This window comes from Staurois parvus, unplaced genomic scaffold (genome assembly GCF_062004578.1).
Source record: "Staurois parvus isolate SC_StPar_1 unplaced genomic scaffold, SC_StPar_1.0 ptg000155l, whole genome shotgun sequence".
Classification (NCBI taxonomy): Eukaryota; Metazoa; Chordata; class Amphibia; order Anura; family Ranidae; genus Staurois; species Staurois parvus.
Genome location: NW_028317951.1, coordinates 24,057,327 through 24,069,520, shown reverse-complemented (window position 1 = coordinate 24,069,520; position 12,194 = coordinate 24,057,327). Strand labels below are relative to the sequence as shown.

At 55.9% G+C, this 12,194-nt stretch overlaps 1 protein-coding gene across 3 annotated transcripts in view; it reads left to right on the top strand.

Moving 5' to 3' along the window:
* GNB4 (G protein subunit beta 4) overlaps positions 1-12,194 on the top strand; it is a 184,396-nt gene that overhangs the window by 117,097 nt on the left and 55,105 nt on the right. Inside the window, exon 1 of one of the 3 annotated variants that reach the window (XM_089675546.1) lies at positions 3,460-3,750. The exons of the other annotated variants lie outside the window; for them this stretch is intronic. The gene's annotated coding sequence lies outside the window, so the exon portion shown is untranslated. Of the gene's footprint in view, positions 1-3,459; positions 3,751-12,194 lie in introns of those variants that run through there. 3 annotated transcript variants of the gene reach the window in all.

Here is a 12,194-nt window from a genome sequence, read left to right as displayed (position 1 = left end):
GAGGCTGGAGTCAGTGCATCAAGAGCTACCACACACAGACGGATCCTGGACATGGGCTTCAAATGTCGTATTCCTCTTGTCAAGCCGCTCCTGAACAACAAACAACGTCAGAAGCGTCTTACCCGGGCTAAAGAAAAACAGACTTCGTCTGTTGCTCAGTGGTCCAAAGTCCTCTTTTCTGATGAGAGCAACTTTTGTATCTCATTTGGAAACCAAGGACCCAGAGTATGGAGGAAGAATAGAGAGGCACACACTGCAAGATGCTTGAAGTCCAGTGTGAAGTTTCCATAGTCTGTGTTGATTTGGGGAGCCATGTCATCTGCTGGTGTTGGTCCAATGTGCTTCATTAAGTCCAGGGTCAACTCAGCCGTCTACCAGGAGATTTTGGAGCACTTCATGCTTCCTTCTGCAGACGAGCTTTATGGGAATGCTGACTTCATTTTCCAGCAGATCTTGGCACCTGCCCACACTGCCAAAAGCACCAAAACCTGGTTTAATGACCGTGGGATTACTGTGCTTGATTGGCCAGCAAACTCGCCTGACCTGAACCCCATAGAGAATCTATGGGACATTGCCAAGAGAAAGATGAGAGACATGAGACCGAACAATGCAGAAGAGCCGAAGGCCACTATTGAAGCATCCTGGTCTTCCATAACACCTCAGCAGTGCCACAGGCTGATAGCTTCCATACCACGCCGCATTGAGGCAGTAATTGCTGCAAAATGGGCCCAAACCAAGTACTGAGTACATATGCATGCTTATACTTTTCAGAGGTCCGATATTGTTCTATGTACAATCCTTGTTTTATTGATTGCATGTAATATTCTAATTTTCTGAGATTGTGGATTTGGGGTTTTCATGAGCTGTAAGCCATAATCATCACAATTATGACAAATCACGGCTTGAACTATCTTGCTTTGCATGTAATGAGTCTATCTCATATATAAAAATATATATAAAATCCCAGTATATATTCCGCCATTTGTAAACACTATACCATTCACGTAAACCAATTAATTTACATGTATTGGGATTTTTTTTTAGCAAAGACATGTAGCAGAATATATTTTGGCCTAAATTTATTAAATGTGATTTTTGAAAATTGTTTTATACTGGACATGTTTAACCACTTGCCTACCAGGCACTTATACCCCCTTCCTTACCAGGTCAATTTTCAGCTTTCAGCTGCCGCACTTTGATTGACAATTGCGCGGTCATGCAACATTGTACCCATATGAAATTTTGATCATTTTTTTCCTCACAAATAGAGCTTTCTTTTGGTGGTATTTAATCGCCACTGGGCGCTTTACGTTTTGCGCTATAAATACAAAAATGCAAAAAATTTGAAAAAAAAAAAAGTTTCTTTGTTTCTATTATAAAATTTTTCAAACAGGTAATTTTTCTCCACTGATGTGCGTTGATGAGGCAGCACTGATGGGCACTGATAGGCAGCACTGATAGGCAGCACTAAAGGGCACTGATAGGCAGTACTAATGAGGTGGCACGGATGGGCGGCACTGATAGACAGCACTAATGAGGTGTCACGGATAGGCGGCACTAATATGCAGCACTGATAGGCGGCACTGATAGGTGACACTGATGATGGGTACTGATAGACGGCACTGACTGGCATCACTGCTGGGCACTGACTGGCTGCACTGACTGGCACAACCCCTGGGCACTGACTGGTGGCACTGACTGGCACAACCCCTGGGCACTGACTGGTGGCACTGACTGGCAGCACTGGTGGGTGGCACTGGTGGGTGGGCACAGGTGGGTGGCACTGCTGGGCACAGGTGGGTGGCACTTCTGGGCACAGGTGTGTGACACTGCAGAGTGGCACAGGTGGGTGCACTGCTGGGCACAGGTGGGTGCACTGCTGGGCACAGGTGGGCGGGGCTAGTGGGCGCACTGCTGGACACAGGTGGGCGGAGCTTGCGGGTGGCACTGCTGGGCACCGATCATCAGGGCACTGATCATCAGTGCCCTGATGATCGGTGCCGATCCCCGCTCTGACAACTGCCGGTTTTCGGCAGTACTTTCCTCACGATCTGACAGCGTGAGGAAAGTGCAGCCGAGAACCGGCACTTGCATTTTCCTCTGATCAGCGTGTCATTGGACACCGCTGATCACGTGGTAAAAGGCCGCTGTGATTGGCCTTTTACCACATCACGTGATCAGCTGTATCCGTAGGACACAGCGATCACGGAGATCGCCGGGTGCGCGCCCCCTTGGGGCGCGCAGGAGAGCGCGTTCTGGGAGGACGTCATATGACGTCCACCCAGAACTGGCCGGCCTCAGTGTAGCCGTCATTCGGCTATCTGCGGTCGGCAGGTAGTTAATAGCAAAAAGTCTACAAAAAAATTTTTTCTCAAATTTGGTGGGCTTTTTTTTTTTATAGCGTAAAAAATAAAAACCACACAGGCGATCAAATACCACCGAAGAAAGCTCTATTTGTGGGGAAAAAAAGGACATAAATTTCATTTGGGTGCAGCGTTGCACGACCGCACAATTGTCAGTTAAAGTAATGCAGCATGGTCAAAACATTGCCTGGTCAGGAAATCCTCTGGAGGGCAAGTGGTTAAAAAAACACTAGTGTGCATGGAGCCTTAGGGCTCGTTCACACTTGGCTGTTTTACCAACGCTTGCCAAACGCCCCTATAGCGTTTGGCAAGCGTTGGTCTGGCGTTTGCGGAGCGTTTTTTAACGCTCGGCAAACGCCGCATGCGCGGTTTAGTGGCGGTTGCTAGGCGTTTGCTGAGCGTTAATAACGCCCCACAAACGCCTATAATGCAGTTTGAGTGGTGTTACCGCTCCGCAAACGCCCCGCAACCGCGTCACAACCGCACCGCAAACGCCGGCTGGACGTTTGCGGAGCGGCACCATAGACGAGAATAGGAGGCTTCAAAGCCTCCTGACTCGACCAGAGGCATCCGTTTTGCCGCGACGCAAACGCTCCCGTTAGAACAGCACCATGTGCTGTAATGTGCAGAATTGGCAGAGGCGTTTGGGAAGCGGTAAAAACGCTTCCCAAACGCCTCTCTGCCGCCTGCACACAAGGCTAGTGTGAACGTAGCCTTAAAAAGGTTCTAGAGCTTCTTTGGGGCATTTTTCGGGTTGTATTCAAGTGAATTGCGCTGCCCTGGGCTTGACTAGCAGAAACGCTTGAAACAAAAATGGCCAATCTCGCCCAGCTCCGCTGATGTGTGATTTGGGGCTTATTCTGCATCCTCTCGGAGCTGAGTGACATGAATATATGTTCATGTAATACATGGCATTCGGACTAATCCCCCTTGTAGCAGTTGCTATGAGCACACGTCTTCCTCGGCAGGCAGGACGAGCTGATAAAGGAAGCGCTGTGTAGTGTATGTTCTCCTCCACTCCGCATTACTTGGTAGCGTCCTGCTCTTGGTACGGACGATACCATTGGTACGCAGAGGGGTGTTGAGACGTCAGGCACTCGCGTCGCCTGTCTGCACTCGGGTTGGGAGCGGTGGAGGTGGCGGATCACGGACGGTTCGGAGAAGGCTGCAGAGCCGAGATGTGCGGACTGGGAGGGCGAGGCTGAGATTTCCTATAGCGAACCATTGGAAGAGATCCCCCCTTTTCCCCGGTGCCGTTGGTTGGGGTCTGGGTGTGGCGGATCGCGGGGCCGTGTGATACAGGCTGACGGAGGCCGCCGCTACTAACGTGATCCGGGCTCAAGAGGCAGCGAGAGCGGAGGACAGACGAGGCCGCGGGCCAGGAACGGTAATGTGACCCTGTGCTGGTCAACATAGGCCTCGTATATCCAGCCATTCCTCCTCCTCCATCATCTTCCTCCTCACTGCTGCACCCTGCCTCTTCCCACCATCCTCCTCCTCCTCCACATCCCCTCATCATCCACCTCCTCCAGCCTGACATCCCTGCCTGCACTGGGCTGCTCCTCTCCTGTCTCCCTCAAACTTTCCTTCCTCCATCTGACCCCTGGCCTGGCATAGTACACATCTCAGCAGTTTGATCAGAGGAGGCGTCCGCCGAACCAGCCGAGGCCATCGGTCGGATCGGAGGAGGCGTCCACCGAACCAGTCCGAAGCCGTTCGATCAGAGGAGGCGTCCACCGAACCAGTCCGAGGCCATCGGATGGGAGGAGGCGTCCACCAAACCAGCCCGAGGCCGTCAGTCGGATCGGAGGAGGCGTCCACCGAACCAGCCCGAGGCCGTTGCGGTCGGATCGGAGGAGGCGTCCACCGAACCAGCCCGAGGCCGTCGCGGTCGGATCGGAGGAGGCGTCCACCGAACCAGCCCGAGGCGGTCGCGGTCGGATCGGAGGAGGCGTCCACCGAACCAGCCCGAGGCCGTCGCGGTCGGATCGGAGGAGGCGTCCACCGAACCAGCCCGAGGCGGTCGCGGTCGGATCGGAGGAGGCGTCCACCGAACCAGCCCGAGGCGGTCGCGGTCGGATCGGAGGAGGCGTCCACCGAACCAGCCCGAGGCGGTCGCGGTCGGATCGGAGGAGGCGTCCACCGAACCAGCCCGAGGCGGTCGCGGTCGGATCGGAGGAGGCGTCCACCGAACCAGCCCGAGGCGGTCGCGGTCGGATCGGTGGAGGCGTCCACCGAACCAGCCCGAGGCGGTCGCGGTCGGATCGGAGGAGGCGTCCACCGAACCAGCCCGAGGCGGTCGCGGTCGGATCGGAGGAGGCGTCCACCGAACCAGCCCGAGGCGGTCGGATCGGAGGAGGCGTCCACCGAACCAGCCCGAGGCGGTCGGATCGGAGGAGGCGTCCACCGAACCAGCCCGAGGCGGTCGGATCGGAGGAGGCGTCCACCGAACTAGTCCGAAGCCATCGGATCGGAGGAGGCGTCCACCGAACCAGCCCGAGGCCGTCGCGGTCGGATCGGAGGAGGCGTCCACCGAACCAGCCCGAGGCCGTCGCGGTCGGATCGGAGGAGGCGTCCACCGAACCAGCCCGAGGCGGTCGCGGTCGGAGGAGGCGTCCACCGAACCAGCCCGAGGCGGTCGGATCGGAGGAGGCGTCCACCGAACCAGCCCGAGGCGGTCGGATCGGAGGAGGCGTCCGCCGAACCAGCCCGAGGCGGTCGGATCGGAGGAGGCGTCCGCCGAACCAGCCCGAGGCGGTCGGATCGGAGGAGGCGTCCGCCGAACCAGCCCGAGGCGGTCGGATCGGAGGAGGCGTCCGCCGAACCAGCCCGAGGCGGTCGGATCGGAGGAGGCGTCCGCCGAACCAGCCCGAGGCGGTCGGATCGGAGGAGGCGTCCGCCGAACCAGCCCGAGGCGGTCGGATCGGAGGAGGCGTCCGCCGAACCAGCCCGAGGCGGTCGGATCGGAGGAGGCGTCCGCCGAACCAGCCCGAGGCGGTCGGATCGGAGGAGGCGTCCGCCGAACCAGCCCGAGGCGGTCGGATCGGAGGAGGCGTCCACCGAACCAGCCCGAGGCGGTCGCGGTCGGATCGGAGGAGGCGTCCACCGAACCAGCCCGAGGCGGTCGGATCGGAGGAGGCGTCCACCGAACCAGCCCGAGGCGGTCGGATCGGAGGAGGCGTCCACCGAACTAGTCCGAAGCCATCGGATCGGAGGAGGCGTCCACCGAACCAGCCCGAGGCCGTCGCGGTCGGATCGGAGGAGGCGTCCACCGAACCAGCCCGAGGCCGTCGCGGTCGGATCGGAGGAGGCGTCCACCGAACCAGCCCGAGGCCGTCGCGGTCGGATCGGAGGAGGCGTCCACCGAACCAGCCCGAGGCGGTCGCGGTCGGAGGAGGCGTCCACCGAACCAGCCCGAGGCGGTCGGATCGGAGGAGGCGTCCACCGAACCAGCCCGAGGCGGTCGGATCGGAGGAGGCGTCCGCCGAACCAGCCCGAGGCGGTCGGATCGGAGGAGGCGTCCGCCGAACCAGCCCGAGGCGGTCGGATCGGAGGAGGCGTCCGCCGAACCAGCCCGAGGCGGTCGGATCGGAGGAGGCGTCCGCCGAACCAGCCCGAGGCGGTCGGATCGGAGGAGGCGTCCGCCGAACCAGCCCGAGGCGGTCGGATCGGAGGAGGCGTCCGCCGAACCAGCCCGAGGCGGTCGGATCGGAGGAGGCGTCCGCCGAACCAGCCCGAGGCGGTCGGATCGGAGGAGGCGTCCGCCGAACCAGCCCGAGGCGGTCGGTCGGATCGGAGGAGGCGTCCGCCGAACCAGCCCGAGGCGGTCGGTCGGATCGGAGGAGGCGTCCGCCGAACCAGCCCGAGGCGGTCGGTCGGATCGGAGGAGGCGTCCGCCGAACCAGCCCGAGGCCATCGGTCGGATCGGAGGAGGCGTCCGCCGAACTAGTCCGAAGCCATCGGATCGGAGGAGGCGTCCACCGAACCAGCCCGAGGCCGTCGCGGTCGGATCGGAGGAGGCGTCCACCGAACCAGCCCGAGGCCGTCGCGGTCGGATCGGAGGAGGCGTCCACCGAACCAGCCCGAGGCCGTCGCGGTCAGATCGGAGGAGGCGTCCACCGAACCAGCCCGAGGCCGTCGCGGTCGGATCGGAGGAGGCGTCCACCGAACCAGCCCGAGGCGGTCGGATCGGAGGAGGCGTCCACCGAACCAGCCCGAGGCGGTCGGATCGGAGGAGGCGTCCACCGAACCAGCCCGAGGCGGTCGGATCGGAGGAGGCGTCCACCGAACCAGCCCGAGGCGGTCGGATCGGAGGAGGCGTCCACCGAACCAGCCCGAGGCGGTCGGATCGGAGGAGGCGTCCACCGAACCAGCCCGAGGCGGTCGGATCGGAGGAGGCGTCCACCGAACCAGCCCGAGGCGGTCGGATCGGAGGAGGCGTCCACCGAACCAGCCCGAGGCGGTCGGATCGGAGGAGGCGTCCACCGAACCAGCCCGAGGCGGTCGGATCGGAGGAGGCGTCCACCGAACCAGCCCGAGGCGGTCGGATCGGAGGAGGCGTCCACCGAACCAGCCCGAGGCGGTCGGATCGGAGGAGGCGTCCGCCGAACCAGCCCGAGGCGGTCGGATCGGAGGAGGCGTCCGCCGAACCAGCCCGAGGCGGTCGGATCGGAGGAGGCGTCCGCCGAACCAGCCCGAGGCGGTCGGATCGGAGGAGGCGTCCGCCGAACCAGCCCGAGGCGGTCGGATCGGAGGAGGCGTCCGCCGAACCAGCCCGAGGCGGTCGGTCGGATCGGAGGAGGCGTCCGCCGAACCAGCCCGAGGCGGTCGGTCGGATCGGAGGAGGCGTCCGCCGAACCAGCCCGAGGCGGTCGGTCGGATCGGAGGAGGCGTCCGCCGAACCAGCCCGAGGCGGTCGGTCGGATCGGAGGAGGCGTCCGCCGAACCAGCCCGAGGCGGTCGGTCGGATCGGAGGAGGCGTCCGCCGAACCAGCCCGAGGCGGTCGGATCGGAGGAGGCGTCCGCCGAACCAGCCCGAGGCGGTCGGATCGGAGGAGGCGTCCGCCGAACCAGCCCGAGGCGGTCGGATCGGAGGAGGCGTCCGCCGAACCAGCCCGAGGCGGTCGGATCGGAGGAGGCGTCCACCGAACCAGGCCGAGGCCGTCGCGGTCGGATCGGAGGAGGCGTCTACCGAACCAGGCCGAGGCGGTCGGATCGGAGGAGGCGTCCACCGAACCAGGCCGAGGCCGTCGCGGTCGGATCGGAGGAGGCGTCCACCGAACCAGCCCGAGGCCGTCGGATTGGAGGAGGCGTCCACCGAACCAGCCCGAGGCCGTTGCGGTCGGATCGGAGGAGGCATCCACCGAACCAGCCCGAGGCCGTCGGATCGGAGGAGGCGTCCACCGAACCAGCCCGAGGCCGTCGGATCGGAGGAGGCGTCCACCGAACCAGGCCGAGGCCGTCGCGGTCGGATCGGAGGAGGCGTCCACCGAACCAGGCCGAGGCCGTCGCGGTCGGATCGGAGGAGGCGTCCACCGAACCAGGCCGAGGCGGTCGGATCGGAGGAGGCGTCCACCGAACCAGTCCTAGACCATCTGTCCTAGGATATAGGAGATGTACATTTAATCAGTCCTAGGACATAGGAGGTGTACACTGGATCAATCAATCCTAGGACATAGGAGGTGTACACTGGATCAATCAATCCTAGGACATAGGAGGTGTACACTGGATCAATCAATCCTAGGACATAGGAGGTGTACACTGAATCAATCAATCCTAGGACATAGGAGGTGTACACTGGATCAATCAATCCTAGGATATAGGAGGTGTACACTGGATCAATCAATCCCAGGATAATAGTAGGTGTACACTGAATCAGTCCCAGGTCATAGGAGGTGTATATTAAATCAATCCTTGGACATCAGGCTGATCAGAGGAGGTGTACACTGAATTAATCCTATGACATAGGAGGTGTATACTGGATCAGTCCCAGAATAATAGGAGGTGTGCACTGAATCAGTCCCAGGTCATAGGATGTGTACACTGAATCAGTCCTGGGACATCAGCCTGATCAGTGGAGGTGTACACAGAATTAATTTTGGAACATAGGTGTACACTGAATTAGTCCCATGACATCAGTCTCATCATAGGTGTACACTGAAGTAGTCCCAGGACATCAGTCTGATCAGAGGAGGTGTACATGGAATCAATTCTAGTGCATTGGTCCTATGACATAGGAGATGTACACTGAATCAGTCTGGAGGTTCACTTAGAGCCATAGTCCACCTTTTAAAAAAAAACCAAAAAAAAAACCTGTAAAGCAGAACTCCAGATAGCGCGAATAGCTAATTAAAAGATGCAATAAAATTGGCTTTTGCTGCAATATTCACCTACAGAGCAGATATATCCTCTGCAGTACTTGTTTTCTACCAGTAGATGTCCACAGTCTGTCCACTTTCTCTGAGGCCAGACCATCCTGGACACACCTCCTGTCTTTGACTGGACAGTGAAAGAAGAAGCAGCAAGGTGATGAGCTCATCTCTCTGTCACTTTCTACTGTCTGTAATGCAGCTTGTCAGCAAATGAACAGATTGGCTCCTTGCACTGCTTATTCCTCTCCCACTCCAGCACTTATATGGGGACCACAAAAGGCTGATACTAGGTCACCATCAGGCACTTGCATTACTTGTGTTTAAAAAAAAAAATAAATGTAATTATGTATTAAAGGATAAGCTCACTTTTTATAAGAAAAAAAAAAGCACATATTTTTGAAAACAAATACAATATTTTTGTAATTTTTTTTCAGAGGATTCTGCAAAGCATTACACCGGCAATCAGTGGATCACAGGTGCAATGCCAGGCTCCTGCTCTTTGTACCTCTGTGCAGTCTTTTAGTTGGAGAGCTGGAGGAAGTGTCAGTGACCATTGAGTGCGATAATTACCATACTTTTTTTGTTCCACTGAGAACAAGAAGGCTGTCTGCTACAGTGACAGATTGGACTTGTAGTTCGTTCATTCATAGGTCTCTGAGTAAATGATGTGGCTGTGTGTGTGGAGCCCAGGACAACTGCACCTCTTTTAAAAGAGACCGTTGCTGCGGGGAAGAGGAATCCCTGCATGCTGTCACGGTGGGGGTGCATGGTGCTTGGTAACAATATTGCACCTTAAATAGATTTACAGGGATATACTGCCACGGATGCAATCATTATACATGACAGCAAAAGGGTTCAATCAGAACTCCAGACAGATATTAAAATAGAATAAAGGTGGTCATACCTAGGGCTAGTCAGGGTCAGTCAGCGATGCAGCAGCATTCATGTGCTGCCAAGAGTGGAATGAACAGAGAGAGGACTTATGACTGTGCTCCTGCTGTGCATTCACTGCCCAATCACAGGCTGCAGGCAGGGACGTGACTAAGCTGGAATGCTTAAATAGACTGTTATTGGGAGGGGGAAAGGATCAGTGCAGATGTTTAGGTATGAATTGCTGGGCCTAGTGGTGCTTTGTATAATATACCTGCAGCAGCCTCCTAATCTTTGCCACGTCAGAATAATTGGCTGTTCTGACTGGCAAAGCTCTGACTCTTCCAGGAAATGTGAACTTTTTGTTACCCTTTTTAAACCATATAGGCAAAAGAAGTGATCTTTAAAGCGGAGTTCCACTCACGCTGTCAAAAAATAAGTCAGCAGCTTTAAAAACACACTCACCTGTCCCGCGGTGTGTCCCCTGCAGTCCGTTTTACCGGCTGTCTTCTCTCCCTTAGCGCCGGCATCTTCAGTGTGGGTACCCGGCTGTGTCAGCTTACAGCTTCACAGCCGGGTACCCACTGTGCATGCGCGAGTAGCGCTGCGCTTCCTGAATGGTCCTGTAGTCTTCTGGGACCTGTCACATGTCCCAAAAGACTTTAGGAAGGGAGGGAGGACACCTTCCACTTCCAATCGCTTAGGCGATCGGACCGGAAGTGGGAGCGGGTACCTATCAAATTCAAGTACCCTCTCCCCCCTCACCTCCAAAGGTGCCAGTCCTTAATGGGGAGCGGGGGACCAGTCTTTGCCCAGTTGCTGCACATGTCCACATCGTTTGAGGCTGTCAGCTGACAGTGTGCTCTCAGCACACTGGCCGAACTATCACTACCAGATTTCAGTCAGAGTTACTGATTGAGAGCTAGTGGGATGGGCACCTGATAATGTGACCACTGTGAGAGCCTTTCATATGATATAGAAACTGCACCACCCATCGGACATTAAAGGTTAATTTTTTATTTTTTTTGTAAAATAACAAACATGTCTATACTTACCTACTGTGTGCAGTGGTTTTGCACAGATCCTCCTCTTCTTTGGTCCCCGCAGGCTCTCCTGGCTCCTCCTGTCTGTCGGGCACCCCCACAGCAAGCAGCTTGCTATGGGGGGCACCCACTGCTCTGTGTGTCCATTCGCACACACAGCTGCAGCTTGGCCCCTTCCCTCTCTCTCCTCATTGCTTGACTGGCTGTGATCGACAGCGGGAGTCAATGAGGAGGCAGAGACCTGTGACAGCAGAGGCTGTCGTGCACATCGCTGGATCTCGATGGGGCTCAGGTAAGTATTGAGGGGGCTGGGGGCACTACTGCACACAGAAGGTTTTTACCTTCAGGCATATATTGCCTGAAGGTAAAAAAAACCTTGAGCCTTTACAACGGCTTTAAATCCCACTTAAAGGGCTGCTGGGAGGTGGTGTTAATGAGTTAACCAAAATATTCTTAAGTCTGTCCTGCCACTGTTGTGTTCCATAGAGGATGGAGCAGCATTGCTGAGTCCTGTATTGACATAGGAGTCAAAGGATGGAATCACGGCATATGGTGTGAGACACAAGCATCTGACACTTCCAGAAGTGTCAGTGTAGAAGAATCTTACAGAGATTGCAGCACTGTAAGGTAAAAGCCATGGGCAGGGGGAGAGGTGATTTATAAGAGCTTCCTTGGCTGTAAAAGACAGGGGGGTTTAGTGCCACTTTAAGATGTTGACTGGAGGTCTTGGAAAATTTAGGCAGTTTTCCTTTTTTCCTACTTTCTCTTCTCTACTGATTCTGCAAAACAAAGTAGTGCAGCTTCCACTGAATGTTCATGTCGGGGAAAAACCATCCAATTGTTTCAGTCTTAGACCTGTGTGTGGTTGCCTTTTAGATTAGTATGATCCAGCAGAGGAACAGACTATACTCTGATTCTGGCGTTTACCATATTTGCCCCTTTTTTTTCATCATCGCCTACAAATCAGACATTCCAGCAAACTTCATTCGCTTGGCAATAAGCACATAGCCAGCCGGTGGTAAGACTTTGTGCCATACAGATTGTATCACCTGTCTGTATTTGCAGTCAGATGCAGCAAGTGCCACATATATTGTGTGTGACCTTTTATATAAAGCAGAGCAAAATAAATGTTTTAGATGTTCCATCCGTCTCCAGATCTGAATCTCTAACAACACCTCTCCTTCTTTCCCAGATCCTATGAGTTTTTATCTTGGCAGAAATATAAAATGATTGCGTTATTTTTGGGATGGTTTATTGACTTTACAAAATCTGTTTTTACCCCAAACCTGTCCTTAGCACTGGTGCCTTATTTCCTCCCTGGAAAACGTGCTCTGCATCATCATTCCCCTTCTAAGGCACCTTCATCTTCTCTTTCACAATGTGTCTTCTGTGAAATCCTTGATCACTTCAAAGTGCCTACCTTGGAATCATCTCTGTACAATCTCAACCTAAATTTGATCTTTTCAGATATTTTGCACTGTGGGCATTCATCCCTGAATGTATAGTCTAAAGTTCCACTCATTCAGCCCTGTCCAGCCGCAGTGCTG